Below are 10,963 nucleotides of genomic sequence, written 5' to 3'. Positions count from 1 at the left end.
TGCGATTTATGATCACTTCATTGACTATGACGTCATTGCCTGAATAAGTTTATTATATATTTCAAATATTTTCTCCATTAACACAAAAATACATATGTTTTCAAAGAATATTTATGATTTATATTATTTATTTTAATTCAATTTAAAATAATAGCAAATTTGTTTTATACATTTTTGCTATTAATTAAATTAAGGCGCACCAAAATTACACCCTTACAATATATTAATACAATATTACATTTAAACGTCTTAGCTAAAAATATCATAAGGCACTTTATCACATTTGTTTTATAGTACTTGCAGTTTGTTATTAATTTGAGGATATATTTTGGTATTTCTATTGCACTTTATTTCAAACAATATAACGGGTTAACGCGAACCCAAACTTCCCAAAACGACTGTTTCTCCTGAAATGCAAGATTACAATATAAATTCGTTAAGCGTCGATTGAACGGAGGTTATATTAGTACATTTCTTCTTGAATAAGTGACGTTTTCAACAATAACCATACAAAGACCGCAATGTACAACATTTGAAAGAAAATGACAACTATTTCAGAATACTGTGCGCGCGCATCGGAATAGATTGGCCAATCGGAAAAATAGCTATAAAAGGGCTTGGGAATTTGCAAGGAACATAAAACCATCCGTGAAAATAAGCATCAAGTCTTATTACAATGGAATAAGGTTCAAAATGCTTAATGAGATTGGTTTAAAAGAAATATCGCTTAATTTTCGGGATAGGAATGAGTTCCGATAGTCATTTGGTCACAATTATGTAAATGTAGAAATGAGTCATGGTTAGTTTTATGTTATGTTTTAGTATACTTATTATTTACATGGTCAGTGATGGCTTATGGAAAAAAATAGGATGGAAAAAAAACATAATTCTTTCTAATATGATATAAAAATATCTATTAAGAGGCACAATATGGCGGTATCATCTCTTCCAGACAACCAGTATGGGCTTGAAACAATTTAAAATAAAATCAAATATGGTGCATTATATACCTATTTGATAACATTTTACGTAAAGTAAAGTAACAGCCTGTGATTGTCTCACTGCTGGGCTAAAGCCTCTTCCCCTTTTTTTGAGGAGAAGATTTGGAGCTTATTCCACCACGCTTCTCCAATGCGGGTTGGTGGAATACACATGTGGCAGAATTTCAGTGTAATTAGACACATGCAGGTTTCCTCATGATGTTTTCCTTCACCGCAAGCACGAGATAAATTATAAACACATATTAAGCACATGAAAATTCAGTGCATGCCCGGGTTTGAACCCACGATCATCGGTTAAGATTCACGCGTTCTAACCACTAGGCCATCTCGCATTCCATCGACATATCAACCAATCCTTACATAGTCAATACATAATATAGTTTAATATATATATCAAGACTGGATTAGCTCGCGAGATCCGCTTAGAAAGTTTTTTATGTTTAAAATACAATAAAAAAAACTAAAACCACTAAAAAGTACATTGATACCATTCCAATGAGCTGATACACGCTGTAACGCTAACGCTGCTGTAAGTTGAGGAGTTGAATATCCTGCTGTTTCCAGATGAAGCTGCATCATCAAGGTTATCATGTCATTCAAGCCACAGTATACTTTATATTGAATCAACGAGAACATTTTTTTTACCCACGGGAACAGTGTGGGGGAGGGTATGTGGGGCTCGCCGGTGTCCAAGGCGTCGAGTGCGCCCCGAACGTCGGAATAATTACTAACCAGCGGTACCCTTTCCGTCTTAACGAGGAGCGCCACGGCATCGCTTTCGCATGCTACCGTGAGAATCGATCAGACCAGTAGAAGTTACTCCTATCAATTCAACAACTAGAAAAGATCAGATGATATTCGACCAGCTGAATGTCTTTAATCATAGCAAAGAAATCGATCAAGACACCTTTCAAACGAAAACAATAAATCAAAATCGGTTCATCAGTGTAGGATCTATAATAACTTAACCTGCTGTGGGATATATATATATATATTATTTTTTTTGTCGCTGGAAAAACGCATTACGCGTTTACCCCACGGGAACAGTGGGGCTCGCCGATGTTGTTCGGGGCGCCGAGTGCGCGCCGAACAACGGAATACCCACTAAAAAACCAGCGGTATCCTTTCCGTCATATCAAGGAGCGCCACGGGGTCGCTTGCGCATGCTACAACGACGCTCTGACGGGCGGCCTGCCTATGCAGGCCTCCATTCTCTAGGGGGATTACCAGGGTACTGAGAACCCCCCTAGTCCCGGCGACGCCTATTGTGGCGGAGGGAGAAGGTACGCATAGCGCCTCATTCTTCTCCCCGGTCTTCTTCGGCGGAGCAAGTTTGCAGCGGCGTCCTCTTCCCGCTCCCACTCCGCGGCCTCCTTCTTCGACATCACATTTTCACAGAAGGAGACCATTTCCGACCAGCACTCCTCGCTTCCGAGCATCGCGTTGATGATGCTCGGCAAGGAGAGGTCTCCGCCGACAACTGCCAAGGAATGCCTCTGGGGCCCACCTGCTGTGGGATATATACGTTAACGTATAACATCCCTTAACATCGGGGCTTTTTTTTTAATGTATAGGCTAAAGCTTGACTGTTATCACACCTAATGGAAAGTGATGATACAGTCTAAGATGGAGCGCGCTTGCCTAGAAGATGCCTATTCACTCTAGACTTGAAGGTACCCATATTGTAGGTGGTGGGGAAAACGGAGGTCGGGAACCCTCCCGACCAGCCAGCTTAAAAATTACTTTAATTTTTTGTCCTCTTATTACGTTACTGGTAAAATTAAAATATAAGAATACTAGTTGCCCGTCCTGACTTCGTACGTGTAGAATAAGAATTTCATATCGTGTTATTTACTGATGGTAGAGCTTTGTGCAAGCTCGTCTGAGTAGGTACCACCCACTCATCAAATATTCTACCGCAAAACAGCAGTACTTGGTATTGTTGTGTTCCGATTTGAAGGGTGAGTGAGCCAGAGTAATTACAGGCACAAGGGACATAACATCTTAGTTCACAAGGTTGGTGGAGCATTGGCGATGTGGGCGAGGGTTAACATTTCTTACAATGCCAATGTTTATGGGCGTTGGTGACCACTTACCATCAGGTGGCCCATATGCTCGTCCGCCTGCCTATTCTATAAAAAAAAATCATTATATAATTGAATATATGCTGTTAGGAATATGTCAAAACATTGTCAAGATTGACAGTCCACCACAAGGCAACGTGTAAGGTCTACATCGAATAAATTATTGACGTTTGACGGCCTAAAATTGTATCTAAACAAGTTATGTTTACTTCTTATCTTCCTTTTTTTTACATTTTCATTAAAAACTTAAAATGAATAAAGATATTTCGCCAGAACCTCCAGACTCTAGAGAAAAGTTTTATTCTGAGGGTTCTATTGTTTCTCCTAATAAATGAAAATGAAACAAAAACTTTTTCTGATAATTTTATTAAATAAAACTATAATTGACCGATGGTTTTGCTTCTTTATTACGAGATGTGTTAGATGAATCTAATTTTTGTTTTATTAATGACGGTTCTCCAAATCGGCGAGTATATCCTAATCAGAATCCTAAAAGTGCTATCTTTTAGTTCTGCTTGTTTGGCTCCGATCTTATGTTGGAACACTCTTTGGAGTACATATGGTAGTGATCACTATCCCACTACAATGTCGATCACAAAAAAAATTACTTCGTTTCCTAGATCACAACCTCTTTTAAAATATATTTTAGATAGGGCTAACTGGGATTTATATCGAGTTTCAATTGATGTTATGTTGAGTTTCAAAATGAATCATGAGAATGTTTTGATCAGTTTGTTGATATAATACGCCTAGCTGCAGACTCACATACTCCTATCAAAAATTTCAAAAATCAACGACGACCTTCGCCCCCCTGGTGGGATGATGACTGTACTCTTGCAATCAAAAGACGTAAGGCAGCCGAGTCAATTTATCGACAATGCATGTCTCGATCGAACATTCATTCAATTTAAGAATGTGGCTAGTACGACTAAAAGACTACTTAAGAAAAAGAAAAAAATAGGCTGGAAGAAGTTTTGTGATCTTCTAAATCCTCGTTCTCCTATAATAATTGTTTGGTAATCTGTTAAAAAATTTAGATCGTCATTTAATACTATTCACAACATTTCTTCTAATGACACATTTTGGTTATGCAATTTTGCCGACAAATTAGCGCCTGCCTTCATCCCAAACTTGCCAATGTCTTTTTCTGATTCCATGGATATTCCTTTCACTTCTTCTGAGCTTGAATGAGCTTGACTAAGCTTTATCCTGGAAATCTCAAATTATTATTCCCATCCTAAAACCAGGTAAAGATCCTAATGCTTCATCATATAGACCTTATGTAAAGTTATGGAACACTTTATAAAGAATAGGTTAGAATGGATTGGTAAATAGAGAGATCCTTTCTAAATCTCTATTTAGTTTTCGTAAAGGCTTCGGTACAATGGACAGTCTTAGTGTCTTAACTTCAGAAATCCGCTTAGCTATCACTCGCCGAGAATTTCTCGTGGGTGTTTATTTGGATATTTCTGCAGCTTATGTATAAAAATGTTACAATAAAATCTTCCTCCTAGTATTGTTTACTTTATTTTCAATCTCCTTTCAGAAAGCTCTATTAACATAAGGCATTAAGGTTTAATTATACCCCCTAGAGTGATCTGCAAAGGTCTGCCCCAAGGATCGGTTTTAAGCCCTTTACTTTATAGCATTTTTACTCATGACCTTGATAAATAAGTCAATAGTTTTTGTAGTATTTTACAATCTGCTGATGACTTTGCATTATATTGCAATTCTAATGACGTCACAAACATAACCAGTAGACCTATCTCTGCTTTGCACTATCTAGGGGAGTGGCTGTCGATGCATGGTATGTCTTTATCAGTTTCCAAAAGTAAAATTTTCATATTCACCCGTAAAAGAATTATTTCTCATTTTATTATACATTTTGATGGTCAATCCCTTCCTTTTTCTAAACTATCAGGTTCAATTCATTGTGAATATATATCCAAGAAATGTGAAATCAATATTCAGACTTTACGTGCTTTGTCTGGAGTGTGGTGGGGTTCACACCAATTTACCCAAACAATATTATATCATGCTATTATTCGTAGTCAGTTTGATTATGGTTCATTTTTATTAGATCAGTGTAATAAAGCTTCCCAAGACAAACTTAATAAAATACAATATAAATGCCTCCGAATTATTCTATGGGCAATGAAATCGTCTCCTACCAATGCTCTCCAAGTGGAATGTGTAGAACCTCCCCTCAATTTACGTAGGCAATACTTGTCTGATCGTTTTATTTCAAAAATTATACAGTCATCATCTCATCCTCTTCTTCACTGTCTAAATCAGCTTTCTAATCTTATAAATTCAAATCAAAATATTCCATGCATCTTAAAAAGCTATTTTAAATTTACTCAATTACCCTTACCCATATTTAAATCAAATATTAACCCTATTTATTCCTTATGATTCTCTTATTTACAAGTCCAACATCATTCTTTCTTTGGGTATCGATAAGAGAACTGCGCGCGCTGATAGTCATTTCCTTGATATTGTAGGTAGAGATTTTTCTGATCACTTTACCATATTTACAGATGCCTCCAAATTATCTGATGAAAGTTGTGTTGGTGTTGCATGCTGGATCCCTAAATTCAAAATTGTTCTTAATTTCAAATGCCTTCCTAAATCATCTGTTTTTACTGGGGAATCCATAGCTTTACTAGAAGCCATTAAATTCGTTGAGTCACATGAAATTCGAAAAGTCATCATTTTTAAAGACTGCTTAAGCTGCCTTCAAGCTATAGCTCAAAAGCCTTTCCGTGGTTCATCAAAATTTCCTATCATTCTACGGATTAGAGAAATTCTTTATGTTTGTCATCTAAAAGGTCAAACCGTTAAAGTTGCATGGATTCCTAGTCATAGTAGTATTCGTGACAATGGCTGATCATCTCGCTAAAATCAGCTTCTTCATCAGGTTTAATGTCTCATTTTCGTGATTGTTATCATGATTTATCATCAATGTTTGAAAAGTTTCTTCGTAACGAATGGAATCAACGGTGGATTGTTTCTAAAACGATTAAGTGCAAGTATTATGGTTCAATTCAAACCGACATTCCACTTATTCCATGATCCAGTCGCTATCACGGGGTGGATCGTAAAGTCACGTCTATTATGTTGGCTTCGGTTGGGTCATGCCTGTACCCCTGTGCATTTAGCTAAAATAAAAATTAAATACAACTCCATTTGTGAATGCGCCTTAGACGAAGGTTCAATTGAGCACATATTTTTTAATTGCTCTAAGCTCCAAGATTCTCCTCCTCCAAGATTCTCCAACGTCCTGTGAACATGAAATTTCTTTTGACATTAGTTTACTCACCATGTATCAAATATCTAATTAAATTTATTGTAAGAAATAAATTAAAATTATAATAATTATTATATTTTTATATGCTGTGTTCAAATATTTTTTTTATTTAATAATAATATTTTTCTAGATATCGACTGTAGAATAACATAGTTTTCATTCATCATCATTAAACGATTAAAAATTTGAAACCTAATAATCTCATACCATATGTATCATCTATTTTATACGTGATATTGGCAGAATATTTTTCGCTCAAATAACGTCGTAGACAGAGAAACAAATAGACCAAGGGGCCGTGAAACCCCGATTGACACAAAGATGGTTTAACAATGTGTGCGAATAATGTTGCCATAGTAATGCTTTCCCTGTTTTAGGAGATAAATAATTTTCAGGATTTAATTAAAACAAAACGAGGGATTTAAAATTTTACTTTTTAATACTTATTACACATTTTTTTATACTAAAATATTTTTTGTTTTTAACTACACCCAAAAACCGTTGCATTGTTTGTTTTTGTTTCCGTTATCAATAGTACTTCAGAATCTTTATATGGTACTGGATTAAAACTCTCCTCATGTTGAAATCTAATTTTTAACAATCAAATTATTAATAAATAATGGTTGCCACATGTATATCTACGTTAACCTCTTGACTCGGAATCTAATAATATTATAAATTCTTGAAGAATGTTAAATAATGTTGTCATTAGGAAATTAAAAATAGGAGAACTAATAAATTAAAATAACATATTTATATTTAACGAAGCACTTTAGGTTGTTATTGGACTCCGTATTTATTTGTTTACATTGTCGACGAGTCGATATTTTTTATCGAAAATCGGGACATTTTTTTAACTGACGCTGGCAGCACTTACATGATAAATAATTATAGGTTATGAATGATAAAAACTGGAAAACCTATTATCTTCAGGATTTTAATTCGATATAAGGTTCCGTCATGCTATGGTATAAATAAACATCACTGAGAAACTTTATTTAGGGACAAAACTGTCGTACTTATGCGTCAAAACACACGCTGGCAATTTTCTGCTTGCTATCGCTTGAACATGAAATAATACGATAATGCACCATTGTATAACCTTCGATATGATATAAGGATTGTTTCTCTGTCTTTTCACTGGATTAGAATCGTTTTTTAACATAAATATAAACAAAAATTGAACAAAAAAAACAATGAACGCACCAACTGTCAAGTTTGTTTCGCTACTTGAGTAGCGAAACCAAAACACCAAAACTGGTTACGCGATAAGGGACAAAAGATTTGATGATTCTATAAACTATTTAACTATAATAAATAAACATTCGCTTCGTATCGTCGTTTGTATTTTATGTCTCGTTATATTTATAAAATTAATTTGAATCGTAATCTATATAAAAGTCAAAAATGTAATCGATGCTTAAAATTAATGTGTTATTTAATAATAATTATTATTTATTTAAACACATAAACATAAGTTAACATATGCATTACAAGCTGTTAAGCTTATGTACTGAGGCATAACATTAAAATTTTGGTTTTGCTTTAATTTTTTCGGTGACTGGAACTCACTATCCTTCATGGGCTATTTGGATAACCTGTATCAAGGATAGCATATTTATTTTGATAAGGATTAAAAGTAAAAAAAAGAAAAGCCTGTGAACGTCCCACTGGGCCTGGTCTCTGTTTGGGGGCTTCGGGCAGCATTTTGTCCAACTCAGCCCGAAGCTCATCAACGCCGCTGCCGCCTTGCCGCCAACGTAGGAGGGCCGGAAACACCTTGCCGGCGATTATACGCTGGTGTGGTGCGCTCCATGGCGCTGTACGGTGCACCCATCTGGGTGGACGCTCTCACTGCTCGTAACAAGGCTCAAGCGGTGAGAGCGATACGTGGTTACCGTACAGTGTCATGGACGGCAGCAACACTTCTCGCGAGCGATCCGCCTTGGGATCTCCAGGCAAAGGTGCTTGCGGAAGTGTACCGGTTCCGGGTGGAAACGAGGTCGAGTGGCGACCGTCCAGGATTGGCGGAGGTGGAGCGAATCAGGGCTCTAGCCCAGCGAGCCTTGATTCGCAGGTGGGAGGAGGACCTGGGGTCCCCCTCGGCAGGCCTGGCGACATTAGAGGCAGTCCGTCCCCACTTGAGTCGCTGGGTGGAACGGAGTCACGGCACACTCACATTCAGGCTGACGCAGGTACTTACCGGGCACGGTTGCTTCGGTAGGTATCTGCACCGGATAGCGAGGCGGGAGGTCAATCCCTCCTGCCACGAGTGCGGCGCGCCTTCGGACACAGCGCGTCACACCCTTATTGAGTGTGCTGCATGGGGGCCTCAGCGCCATTACCTGGCGGCCATTGTAGGCGGATACCTCTCGCTGCTGAGCGTGATAAACGCCATGATCGATAGCGAGAGGGGCTGGAAGGAGATGGTCTCTTTCTGCGAAAACGTCATGTTGCAGAAGGAGGCCGCGGAGCGGGAGCGTGAGAACAGTGCTTCCGCTGAGCCGCTTCGCCGAAGAAGACCGGGGAGAAGACGTCGGCGCTATGCAAACCTTCTCCTCCCGCCGTAAATGTCGCCGGGGCTAGGGGGTGTCTGTAACCCCTTAGAATCTGGAGGCCTGCAGAGGCGGACCTACCGTCGGGACGTCACGGTAGTATGCGCAAGCGATCCCGTGGCGTCCCCCGAAAAGACGGTTTGTGTATCGCTGGTTTTTTGGTGGGTATTCCGGCGCCTTCGGCGGCGGCGGGCCCCACATACCCCCCCACTTCAAATGGGGGAAACGCGTAAATGCGTTTTTCCAGCGGAAAAAAAAGGTTCTGATTGGGGAAAAAGTGCTTATTCCACCGTGCACATCACATGCACTCCATTTTGAGTGCGTCGTGCCGTTGAAATTCTGGATACGAGGTTGGCTTTCTCCGTGTACTAATGAAATAATCTCGACCAAGAGAATAAACGCCATTCTGCGACTAGGAAACTAATGTTAACTCTCGCTGATGCAGCCAACTTACTCCAATTACTAGGAAGGTAGGCTGGTAAGCGGCCCACGTGATTGTAAGTGATCACCACCGCCTATAAACATTGGCGATGTAAAAAATATTAAACATTCCCTACATCGCCAATACGCCACACGCCTGGGGAACGAAAATGTTACGTCCCTTGTACCTGTACTTACACTCGCACACCCTTCAAGCCAGCACACAACAATACTAAGTATCGCTGCTTAGCGGTAGAGTCCTCCAGTTAAGCCTAAATGTAGTTCATATTTTGTTAGCGCTTAGTATATTAAGCAAACTAGCTCTTTTTGCACCGTTATTATTACCCGAAAGGTTTTTTGATCTGGCAACAATCGAAACAAACTTCATTTTAAAAATAGTAGATGTAAAAATTGATTTTTAAACTATTTTTAAATTTAGAAAATTTTAAGATCGAGTAAATTGTAACGGTGGTATTATGATTAGAAAAGAGGTTATAAGGGAAGTGAAATGTTGCGGTGAGGTGGAAGAGAGGGATTAACAAAATATATTTATATTGTGTTTTTGTAAGTGACATTACAAATCCCATTATTGACCATCCAACTAGGTAGGTCCAACTTCGAGAAAGAGGTCAATCGTCGAATTCAACTCGGCTGGGCAGCGTTCGGGAAGCTACACGATATCTTCTCATCCCAAATACCGCAGTGTCTCAAGTCGAAAGTCTTCGAGCAGTGTGCGTTGCCAGTGATGACTTATGGATCAGAGACGTGGTCGCTCACAATGGGCCTCATAAGAAGGCTCAAGGTCATTCAAAGGGCAATTTACTGGTGGTAGGGCTTTGTGCAAGCTCGTCTGGGTAGGTACCACCCACTCATCAGATATTCTACCGCAAAACAGCAATACTTGATATTGTTGTGTTCCGGTTTGAAGGGTGAGTGAGCCAGTGTAATTACAGGCACAAGGGACATAAAATTTTAGATCCCAAGGTTGGTGGCGCATTGGCTATAAGCGATGGTTGACATTTCTTACAATGCCAATGTCTAAGGGCGTTTAGTGACCACTTACCATCAGGTGGCCCATATGCTCGTCCACCTTCCTATTCTATAAAAAAAAAAAAATGGAGAGGGCTATGCTCGGAGTTTCTCTGCGAGATCGAATCAGAAATAATGAAATCCGCAGGCGAACCAAAGTAACCAACATAGCCCGAAGAATTGCTAAATTGAAGTGGCAGTGGGCGGGGCACATTGCTCGCAGAACCGACGGCCGCTGGGGCAGAAAGGTTCTCGAGTGGCGACCACGAACCGGAAGACGCAGCGTGGGCAGGCCCCCTACAAGATGGACCGACGACTTAGAACGAGTCGCGGGAAGCCGTTGGATGCGGGCAGCATAAGATCGGCCAACGTGGAAATCCTTGGGGGAGGCCTTTATCCAGCAGTGGACGTCTTTTGGCTGATATGATGAAGTGACATTTGTTCGAGAAAAGATAGTGAGTGAGTGAGACAAAAAATATTCATTATTTAAGATTTTACTGATAGTTTTAGTAAAATTACAAAATATAACTTACAATACCTGATGAGAAACGAATGACGTTTTAT

The sequence above is a fragment of the Nymphalis io genome, chromosome 30, assembly GCF_905147045.1.
Source record: "Nymphalis io chromosome 30, ilAglIoxx1.1, whole genome shotgun sequence".
Classification (NCBI taxonomy): Eukaryota; Metazoa; Arthropoda; class Insecta; order Lepidoptera; family Nymphalidae; genus Nymphalis; species Nymphalis io.
Note: the sequence above shows the minus strand (reverse complement) of the source record.